The 11,524-nt window shown below is 44.3% G+C and overlaps 1 protein-coding gene and 1 pseudogene across 2 annotated transcripts in view; one reads left to right on the plus strand and one right to left on the minus strand.

Annotated features, from left to right (window-relative positions):
- The window catches only part of NINJ2 (ninjurin 2), a 177,932-nt gene that overhangs the window by 16,030 nt on the left and 150,378 nt on the right, over positions 1-11,524 (plus strand). The gene's annotated exons all lie outside the window — the stretch shown is intronic.
- On the minus strand, positions 2,243-3,926 carry LOC133762428 (mitochondrial-processing peptidase subunit beta-like; annotated as a pseudogene).

The raw sequence follows: 11,524 nt of genomic DNA on the forward strand, positions 1-11,524 counted from the left end.
GAGAGGCAACAGAGTTTGCAGATGATTATCAAAGCTTGAATATTCCTTTCACTGAACCTGGGGTTTGAAAAATGCAAGTCTGGATATGTCATGAATTCTCCAGATAAACTATCTGGGTTCAAACTCTGGCTCTGTCACTTAGCAGCTATTTATTTAACTTCCCTGAGTGTCTTAACCTCCCTCAGCCTTTACCCTTATCTGAAAGGCAGGGATGATAACAAGACCCACCTCCTCAGGTTGTTAGGTTAAATGACTAAGTGAATGTAAGTCAGCTGAACAATCTGACCTGTAGCAAGCTCTGGAAGTGTTAGGAATTATGGAGGTACGATTTGCACAAATCCTCCTAAGAGCATGACTGTTACATAAAATGAAAACTAAGTACCAACCCTAAAACTCCTTGTACAATCTCCATTTCCTGATCTGATAAGAATGCTAACCTACAGAATCAAAACAAAAATGCTACATGATAGTGTCCTTTTTTGTTTTATTTTGTTTTTAGAAAAAGATTGATTTATTTATTTGAAAGGCAGAATGACACAGAGAAGGAGACAACAGAGATCTTCCAACCCACTGGTTCACTCCTCAAATGCTGGTAACAGCCAGGGATGGGCCAGGTTGAAGCCAGGAGCCAGGGATCAGAAGCCAAGTAGCCAGGACTTGAACATACTCTCTGAATGAGATGCAAGTGTCCCAAGCGGCAACTGAACCCACTGTACCGCAACACTGGCCCCTGTTCCTTTATTTCTATCAAAATTTATTACAAAGTCTTTTAGGATGTTGTTGCAAGAAAGATGGAAAAATGGGAGCTGGAAGATATCAAAAATGCAGCTATTCTATGGGATAGAAGGAGCATGCCACAAAACTGTCCTTGATCTGTTCTGTTCAATATTTTAATCAATGACTTTGACAAACACTCTAAGAAATACTAAGCTTCCAGATGACAGCCTTGGAAGGATGGTTGGTTAATCCCATGACTAACAAACCAAGGTTTAAAAGTATCTGAACAAGCTTGATTAATGAGCTACATGATGAAAATAAAATTTTAGAAGATTAAAGATCTTAAGCTTAGATGTAAATAATCAGCTACACAAGTAAGCTTTGTAGATATTTCATTATCAGCAAGAAAGAAAGGAAAAGAAGAGAGAAGGAGGGGGAGAGAGAGAGAGAGGCTGACCATCATTTGCCAAAACCCACTATCTAAATATCAAACAAATAAACCTGGGATAAAAGAAACTTTAGATATTATCAACTGTTAAGGTAACACAATCTACAAATACCATCCAATAACTGGGTCTAATTCACTGAACAGACCTAAGCAAGTGAAGACTTTGGTGTCTACATTCGTTTAGGGAAAGGGTATGCAGCTTTCATGACTTCCTCCCAAAGGTGTGTTTGATCCCTTCTCCTCCAGAAAAAGAGAAAAAAAAATGAACTTAAGAACCACTAATCTAAAGTATATTTGTTCTGAGCATTATTTTAAAATAAGAAATTAAAAAACAGGTGTCAACTATTGGGGCCCAGGAGGACAAAAGGCTTAGAAACCATATCCTATGAAAATAGTTGAAACACAGGAAACAAAGCATGGATGAGAAAATTCATGTTGGGAACATGATAACAAAATTCCTCAAATATCTGATGGGCTTGTGTGTGTATATATGGATTAGATTTATTCTGTGTGGCTCCAAAGGGCAGAAGGATGGAAGTTACAAGGAGACAGATTTCAGCTTAATGTAAGCAAGAACTTGCTAATAATTAAAGTTGCCCTAAATTGGACTCCATTGTTCTATGAGCCAGTAAACCCCTTGTCACAAGAAACGTTCAGACAGAAACTCAATATGGGCCAGTGATACTAAGGGCTATTTTCACGCTGGGCAGAATGTTGTAGTGAATGACCACTAAGGACCCTTTCAACTCTAGAAGTCTGTCATACCCTGATTCTTATCATTGTTGGGTAGATTCCTAAGCACTCCTCCCACCCATCCCCAGATACTCTTAAGAATGAAAAGAGGTGCAGGCATTGTGGTGCAGCGGGTTAAGCCCTTGGGACACCCGCATCCCATAGCAGAGTGCCTAGGGTTCAGTCTGGGTAATCTGTTTCCAGATCCAGCCTGCTAATGCAGCTGGGATTTTTTTCTCAGGGTGGTAATCTTTTGTGAGCTAATGATTGTTTTTTCTTTAGGGATTGATAAAATTTGCGAATCTCTTTCTAGATATATTCAAAATGTCTTGATTTAGGAGTATTTTAATCACGAAACCAGCACATGTTACTGAGAATCTGGTTAAAATCTGGTAATTGTTCAATGGGACCACCAACAACGATAGCTGGACTCATCATAAATATATCTGGCACATGCTTCTCGAACTGTCTCAGCATTCACAGCATCAATTCTTGCTTCAAGCTCAGGGATAGGAATTGTTCTATTCTAGCGTAACATTTGCCTACCAATATCTTCACAAGTTGGAGTTGAAGCATCAAGCTGCAGCAGCACGTTTGTTTGCAGAAGATTTTTGGCTTGTGCAACTTCACTTTCAGTGATACTTGTACAGAGTCACATTCATTCCTTTTGAACAACATGTAGCATGTCTGCAATTGTGGCTGGTTCACAAACCTGTGTCCTGTGTCAGTGTAAGAAGTATTGAAGGACTAGAAGCTATGGCAGAGGTTGCCATGACAGGTGAGCTGAGCCAGCCTGCTAGATAAATTCATTCCTCTTCCAAAAGAATGATCCCAGTTGCCAGCCAATCAGTGTGTTTGCAACCATGAAACAGATTGCATCTGGATGTGCTCAACCAACAGCTTCAACAGCTATGGCAAGGTGTGCCAAAGGCATCTTGTCTTCTGTCACTCGAATCTCACCTCCTGTGAATTTGCAGGAGCAGAGCTGGTACATCTCTTCTGTGTGTGCCCAGAGAGTCACCAAAATGAAAGGTTGCTAATTCAAGCAGGTCATCGTGGGAAACACCTCCAGCAGCAGCAAGCACTATTCTCGGCCCCATATAATGGGTGGTGATATAATCCACTAAGTCTTTATGATCTATAGACTTGATATTCTCAGTCCCAAAAGTGTCCATCCAAGCTGTGGCATGAAGACAATCAAAAACAACTTCTTGTAAATTAGTTTCAACTTCTTGCATCCCTCTGAGGATTACTCCATACTTATGTTAAATCTGCTTCTCCCCACCGGCGCCGCGGCTCAATAGGCTAATCCTCCACCTGTGGCACCAGCACACTGAGTTCTAGTCCCGGTCCGGGCACCGGATTCTGTCCCGGTTGCCCCTCTTCCAGGCCAGCTCTCTGCTGTGGCCAGGGAGTGCAGTGGAGGATGGCCCAAGTCTTGGGCCCTGCACCCCACGGGAGACCAGGATAAGCACCTGGCTCCTGCCTTCGGATCAGCGCAGTGCGCCTGCCGCAGCGTGCCGGCCTTGGCGGCCATTGGAGGGTGAACCAACGGCAAAGGAAGGCCTTTCTCTCTGTCTCTCTCTCTCTCACTGTCCACTCTGCCTGTCAAAAAAAAAAAAAAATCTGCTTCTCCCAACATGCTGTTCTGTATTATACCAGCAAGAATTTCTACAGCTCTTGGCAAATCATTGGCAAATGCTTTGGCATAATACACAGTCTGCTGTCTGGAGGGACAGGCATTGAGATGGGTACCGCTCTTTTCAACCTCAAATTCCAGATCTAACTGGGATCTCTTTTTGGTGCCCTTGAAAACCATGTGCCCCAGAAAGTGGGCTGTCCTATTATTCTTCTTATTTGCATATTGACTTCCAGTGTCAATCCACAGCCCAACGGTGCATGTGGACAGCCCTGAGGCTTCAGAGGCCACTGGGAGTCCATTTTCCAGACACGTTACTTGAGTTTCAGGAACATTCAGAACAACCTGTGTAGCAGCCTGTGTACTTCTCCATCTGTTCACTCCAAAATGTAATGCCAGGACCCAGAGCTTCTGGGTGAACCTCCAGAGTGGCCCCTCGAGCCACCGCCGCCACCTGGTCTGCTAGGAGCATCATCAAATGGCTCAGGTATTTGGGCTCCTACATAGGAGACCCAGGTGGAGTTCCAGCTCCTGGCTTCAGCCTGCTACAGCCCTGGCTGTTGGAGGCATTTATGGGGAGTGAACCAGCAGATGGACGATCTCTCTCTTTCTCTCTCTCTGTCATTCTGCCTTTTAAGTAGAAGAACACAAATAAATAAAGGTTTTAAAAGTGAAAAGTGTTTTTTTATCTACCTTGTGTGGTTTTTTTTTAAGTTATATTTAATGAAGCATATAAAATAGCACCTTCCTCAAGAGATAAATGACTTAAATACGTGATTTTTTTCCCAGAAGCCTTTTATTTAAGAAATAACAATTTCATGCATTTAATTAGTACAACTTTAGGAACATGGTGGTTCTTCCCACCATACCCGCCGTCCCACCCGCATTCCCACCCCTCTTCCTCCTCCCTCTCCTTTTCCTATTCTTATTTTTACTAAGATCTATTTTTCTTTTTTTAAGATTTTATTTATTTTGAGAGGTAGAGTTACAGACAGTGAGAGGGAGAGACAGAGAGAAAGGTCTTCTGTCCGTTGGTTCGTAACCCAAATGGCTGCAACAGCCAGAGCTGCACCCATTCGAAGCTAGGAGCCAGGAACTTCTTCTGGTCTCCCACATGGGTGCAGGGGCCCAAGGACTTGAGCCATCTTCTACTGCCTTCCTAGGCCATAGCAGAGAGCTGGATTGGAAGAGGAGCATCTGGGACTAGAACCGGCACCCATATGGGATACCGGCGTCTCAGGCGGAGGATTAACCTACTGCACCACAGCACTGGCCCCACTAAGATCTATTTTTAATTAACTTTATACACATACGATTAACTCTATACTAAGTAAACAATTCAACAAATAGTATGGGGAAAAAAACTGTTCCTCAACAGTGGAGACAAGGGCTGTTCAAAGTCATTGCATCTAAAATTGTCAATTTTACTTCTGTAGATTACCTTTTTAGGTGCTCTATCAGTTATCACAGATCAGGGAGAACATATTTAAATAGAATGTTAACTCAGGATCTCAGAAGACTCTGGAAGAGTCCTCAGAGTTAATCTAGTCCTATTCCCAACTCCACCCCTTTTATAAAAATAGACAAAGACACTGTGACCTAAGGAGACAAAAATGATTTTGCCCAGCAGCCTGACATTCTTCTGCTAGCAAGGCTTGTTAAATAATAATTACTTTTTGGCCGCCGCGGCTCACTAGGCTAATCCTCCACCTTGCGGCGCCGGCACACCGGGTTCTAGTCCCGGTCGGGGCACCGGATTCTGTCCCGGTTGCCCCTCTTCCAGGCCAGCTCTCTGCTGTGGCCAGGGAGTGCAGTGGAGGATGGCCCAAGTGCTTGGGCCCTGCACCCCATGGGAGACCAGGATAAGCACCTGGCTCCTGCCTTCGGATCAGCGCAGTGCGCCGGCCGCAGCGTGCCAGCCGTGGCGGCCGTTGGAGGGTGAACCAACGGCAAAGGAAGACCTTTCTCTCTGTCTCTCTCTCTCACTATCCACTCTGCTTGTCAAAAAATAAAAAATAAAAAATAAATAATAATAATTACTTTTTAAACTGGAAAATGTTTGTTGAGTTAAAAAAAAAAACAAACAAACAAACAAAAAAAAACCTCCCCAGGACTAGTATGGAATTACCTTTCCCTGTGGTGTTTATTATAAGATCATAATATATTATAACACCTCCTTTGAATTATTCAGGTTCAAATAAAATGCCTGTGGAGTTTTCAGACCTTCTCCCTTCTGCTCTTCTCCCCTCCCCTCTTCTCTCCTTCCCCTCCTCCCCTCCTCTCCTCTCTTCTTCCCTCCCCTGGCTGGCGGGAATAGGTACTGCATGAATTCTAGTTACTGTCCCCACAATCTTTCAGGTGGTTTTTTTCTCCTGGCTTGGAGCAGCATCTTCACATTCAGGCCCTGTTGATTTGCCACTGAATACTTCAGAGGGACCCTGGAGGAACTCTAGATTTTGTTGCTGTTTGTCTTTTTTCTTCTCTGTGTACAGCATTCCTCTATCTGGTATTCTTTTTTAAAATTTAAGAAATAATAATTAATTAATTTGAAAAGCAGTTTCAAGGGGAGAGAGAGAGAGAGACACAGAGAGATCTTCCATCCGTTGGTTCACTCCCCAAATGGCCACAATAGCTAGGGCTGGATCAAGCTGAAGCCAGGAGCCAGGAACTCCATCCAGGTCATGGCAAGGGCCCAAGCACTTGGGCCACCTTCCACTGCCTTCCCAGGCATAGTCACAGGGAGCTGAATCAGAAGCAGAGAAACCAGGACTTGAACTGTCACACTGATATGGGATGTCGGCATTACAGGTGGTGCCTTGATGGCTATACCGCAACACCAGCCCCTCTACCTGGCATTTTACCAGCAAGCTCTAGCTGTCCAGGCCTCCCTGGATTCTCAGCTCCACCTCCTTACCTCAGGGAATCTACCAGATTCTCCCTATGATCCACCTTTCTGTGCTACCACCAGGAAACTCTCTCCAGGCAGTAAGCTGGACTGATCTCATTGGTTTCCCTTCTGTCAGGGATCATTGCTCTTCATGGCCCCATGTCCAGTGTCTTGAAAACAGTTCCTTTTAAAAACAAATGTTTTAGGGGCCAGCACTGTGGCGCAACGGGTTAAAGCCCTGGCCTGGAGTGCTGACATCCCATATGGGCGCTGGTTCTAGTCCTGACTGCTCCTCTTCCAATCCAGCTCTCTGCTATGGCCTGGGAATGCAGTGGAGAATGGCACAAGTCCTTGGGCCCCTGCACCCACATGGGAGACCAGGAGAAGCATCTGGCTACTGGCTTTGGATCGGCACAGCTCCAGCCGTTGCGGCCATCTCAGGAGAGAACCAGAGAATGGAAGAACTCTCCCTCTGTCTCTACCTCTCTGTAGCTCTGTCTTTCAAATAAATAAAATAAATCTTTAAAAAAAAATGTTTTGCTGTGGCCAGTGCTCTGGCTCAGTAGATTAAGCCTCTGCCTGCAGCGCCGGCATCCCACATAGGCTCTGGTTCAAGTCCTGGCTGCTACACTTCTGACCCAGCTGCCTGCTGATGGCCTGGGAAAGAAGTAGAAGATGGCCCAAGTACTTGGGCCCCTGCATCCTCATGGGAGACCTGGAAGAAGCTTTTGGCTCCTGGTTTTGGATTAGCCCAGCTCTGGCCATTGTGGCCATTTGGGGAGTGAACCAGTGGATGGAAGACTTCTCTCTCTGTCTCTCCCTCTCTCTGTCTGTAACTCTGCCCTTCAAGTAAATAAATAAATCTTTAAAAAAAAATGTTTCACTTGTTTTTGTTTTTGTTGAGGGGGGAGGGGTTGGGATTAAATATGGTCACTGTGATTCCGTCTTGGCCGGAAATGCAAGTTCACACTCTTGCCATTTTTTCCAGAGAGACAGCATTAATTGGCTCACATAATCTAACCATGGGAAGGAAGAAAGTACACTGGCCTTTGGGTTAACTGGATCCGTCAACTCAAAATTACACCAGAATGCCTTCTCTTTCTCTTTCCCTCTGCCTCTCCACCTCATCTCTATCTCTGTATGTTGGCTACATTCTAGTGAATGGCCTGGCCACTGTCAGGTTTTGAAGGCTCACCCTTATAGCCAGAAATGCCAAAGGACAAAGAGAAAACTCCCTTTCCATCTTGGACTTGGATTATTCTATGGGAGGAGTGGCCTGATGTGGATGCATCCCACGTCTATGTCTTGTTTGAACCACTAAGGTCAGGAGAGTATCACACGATACTTGACCCAACAGACACAAAGCACACATCATCTGCACTACCATTGTATACACAGGTTTAGCCATGTGTCCTTTCTTGGAGCAACTTTCTAGAAATGAAACTGTTGTGTCAAAAGTTTTAGACATGTTTTTCTTTTTTTAAATGGTCCCAATTTGCCCTAGGCAAATTTATAGCACTTGATTTTCCCAACAGTGTGTAATATGACACGTTTCTTCTCATTGTTACCAATACCAATGATTCTTTTTTTTTTATCACTGCAAGTTACAATGATATATCTTGTTTTTAAATTTGCAATTCTTTTAAAAAATTTGTAAATGAATTTAATTTATTTGAAGAGTAGAGAGACAAAGATGGAATGGGAGGGAGAGAGAGAGAAAGAGAGAGAGAGTGAGCGAGCCCATCTGCTGGCTGGCCAAGGCTGTGCTAAGTTAAATCCAGGAGCCAGAAGCTCAAGCTGCATTTCCCATGAGGGTGGTAAGGACCTAACTATTGGAGCCAGGACCTGCTGCCTCCTAGTGTGTGCATTAGCAGGAAACTGGAGTCAGGAGAGGAGTCAGGACTTGGAACCCAGGCATTCTGTTATGGGATGTGGGCACTATATCCACTCCTTAATTTGCAGTTCTTTGATTAGTCCAGAAGTCAAAACATTTTTTCATAGACATTTACTCATACAGTGGCTATTTTGTTAGTGCTAACCATGTCTCATACACAGCAATATTTTAAGATGTAAGTCCTCTGCCTGTATTTTGCCTTTTTAAGCTTTTGATACCTTATATCAAGTCTGCCAAGTATTTTCTTCACGATTTCTGTGTTTGATGCTGGCACAGGCTTCACACATTTTTCAGTTGGTCCCATTTGGCATGTTCACTAGTTTCTGTTCAAGGTTCACTGTACCATCTATACAAACCAACTTTGGGCACGTGTGTCTTCTAGCCCTTGATCTGTTCCTGTTTCTTACAAGGCTCCCAGGGCTACAGGCAGCAATTCAAAACACAGTTTCTCCCAAAAGGCTAATTAACAGAGGCAGTGCTTCTGTGATGTTTACCAAGTGCATCTGCGACTTGGGTTATAAAGCAGGTATTCTAGTTGATGGTGCTCTGTGACAATTAATTTTAAAAAAGTATGAGTAGTGAATAATTTTAAAAAGTATATAATAATAAGTTGAATGGCAATACATATATTTCTCATTTAGGACCTTTTAAGATTTCACTTGCTCTGATCTGATAACTGGTTTATTTCCTGGTTGTACCATAAAAAAAGCAGAACAGCCATGTCCACAAATGTAGACTTGCAAGAGCTTTTTCTTTTTTAAAGATTGATTTATTTATTTGAAAATCAGAGTTACACAGAGAGAGGAGAGGCAAAGAGAGAGAGAGAGGTCTTCCATCCACTGGTTCACTCCCCAGATAGCCGCAATGGCTGGAGCTGCTCCGATCCAAAGCCAGGAGCTTCTTCCAGGTCTCCCACATGGGTGCAGAGGCCCAAGGACTTGGGCCATCTTGTATTGCTTTCCCAGGCCATTGCAAAGAACTGGATCGGAAGTGGAGCAGCTGGGTCTCGAACCGGTGCCCGTATGGGTTGCTGGCACTTCAGGCCAGGACATTAACCCACTGTGCCACAGTGCCGGCCCCAAGAGCTGTTTCTCTCATATTAACTCCTTCATTGGTGCAAAGGTGTCTTCTACAGTTTAATCAAATACTCTACATATTCAGTAACAGCAACAGATAGACAGGGAGACTGTGACTTCTTGGCTGTGTCAGAAGTGACTTCCAGGATTTGCTAATAGTTTCCCAGGTCCAAACATACTTTTTAAAAAAATTTATATGAGAGGCAAAGAGATACATATAGATAGATAGATAGATAGATAGATAGATAGATAGATGTTAGATAACCAATCTCATCTGCTGGTTCATTTCCCAAATGCCCTCAGCAGCTGGCTCAGACTGGGAGCCAGGAACTCACTCTAGGACCCCATATAGTGGCAGGAATCCAATTTCTTGAGTCATCACTGTTGCTTCTGAGAGTCTGCACCGGCAGGAAGCTGGAGTCAGGAGCTGTAGCTGGGGACTAAACCCAGATACTCTGATGTGGGACAAAGGTATCTTAACTGCTAGGCTCAAGGCCTGCCCCCCAGCCAAATAGAACTTTTTATAACTTGTAAAGTACACAGAGCTTTCCTTCTGTACTTTGCTTGGCAAAAACAGCATCCAGTGGAACCTTCTGTGAAGATGGAACTGTACTATGCTGGTGCTGTTTAAGACAGTAACTTCAGAAAGTGTGTGGAAGTGGAATTAAAAGATAAATTTATTTTGATGCAAAAAATTTTGAAAATGATGGAAAGTTTTTTTCCTAATATGTGTTTTTCATGACAATTTTGAAAACCCCTCAGATTGGCCACATGTGTCTACTGAGCACTTGGAGCTAGTGAGATTGAAGTGCTAAATTCTAAACTTTTTTTTTTTTTAAAGATTTTATTTATTTATTTGAGAGGTAAAGTTACAGACCGAGAGAGGGAGACACAGTGAGAAAGTTCTTCCATCCTGAAACAAGGAACCAAGAGCTTCCTCTGGGTCTTCCACATGGGTACAGGTGCCCAAGCACTTGGGCCATCTTCCACTGCCTTCCCAGGCCATAACCAGAGAGCTGGATTGGAAGAGGAGCAGCGGGGACAGGAACTGGCAACCATATCGGATGCTGGCGCCTCAGTTGGAAGCTTAGTCTACTATGCCACAGCGCCGGCCCCTAAATTCTAGACTTTTAATTACATTGTAATTAACTTAAATTTAGATAGTCCAGTATAAGTTTACTAGATTTAACTAACAAAGTACAGGATGCCCAGTTTATTATTTATTTCAAAGAAGTAACAGATAGTTCTTAAAAAAAAAATTTATGGGGCCGTCATTGTGGCGCAGCAGGTTAACACCCTGGCCTGAAGCGCCAGCATCCCATGTGGGTGCTGGTTCTAGTCCCAGCTGCTCCTCTTCCAATCCAGCTCTCTGCTATGGCCTGGGAAAGCAGTAGAAGATGGCCCAAGTCCTTGGGCCCCTGCACCCATGTGGGAGACCCGGAAGAAGCTCCTGGCTTTGGATCAGCATAGCTCCAGCCGCTGCGGTCATCTGAGGAGTGAACCAGTGGATGGAAGACCTCTCTCTCTCTTTGAAATATTTGAAATATTTATAAAATAAATAAATAAATAAATAAATATTTTTTTTTTGGACAGGCAGAGTGGATAGTGAGGGAGAGAGATAGAGAGAAAGGTCTTCCTTTTTGCCGTTGGTTCACCCTCCAATGGCCGCTGCAGCCGGCACATCATGCTGATCCGAAGCCAGGAACCAGGCGCTTCTCCTGGTCTCCCATGTGGGTGCAGGGCCCAAGGACTTGGGCCATCCTCCACTGCACTCCCGGGCCACAGCAGAGAGCTGGCCTGGAAGAGGGGCAACCGGAATAGATTCCGGCGCCCCAACTGGGACTAGAACCCAGTGTGCCAGCGCCGCAAGGAGGAGGATTAGCCTGTTAAGCCACGGCGCCGGCCATAAAATATTTTCAAATAAATATTTGAAAGGCAGAGTTACACAGAGGTGGGGGAGAGACAGAGAAAGTGAGATCTTCCATCCTCTGGTTTACTCCCCAAATGGCCACAATGGCTAGAGCTGGGCCAGTCAGAAGCTACGAACCAAGAGTTTCTTCCAGGTCTCCCAGGTGGGTACAGGGCCCCAAGCACTTGGGCCATCCTCCACTGTTTTCCCAAGCATATTAGC

Source organism: Lepus europaeus, chromosome 6 (genome assembly GCF_033115175.1).
Source record: "Lepus europaeus isolate LE1 chromosome 6, mLepTim1.pri, whole genome shotgun sequence".
NCBI lineage: Eukaryota > Metazoa > Chordata > Mammalia > Lagomorpha > Leporidae > Lepus > Lepus europaeus.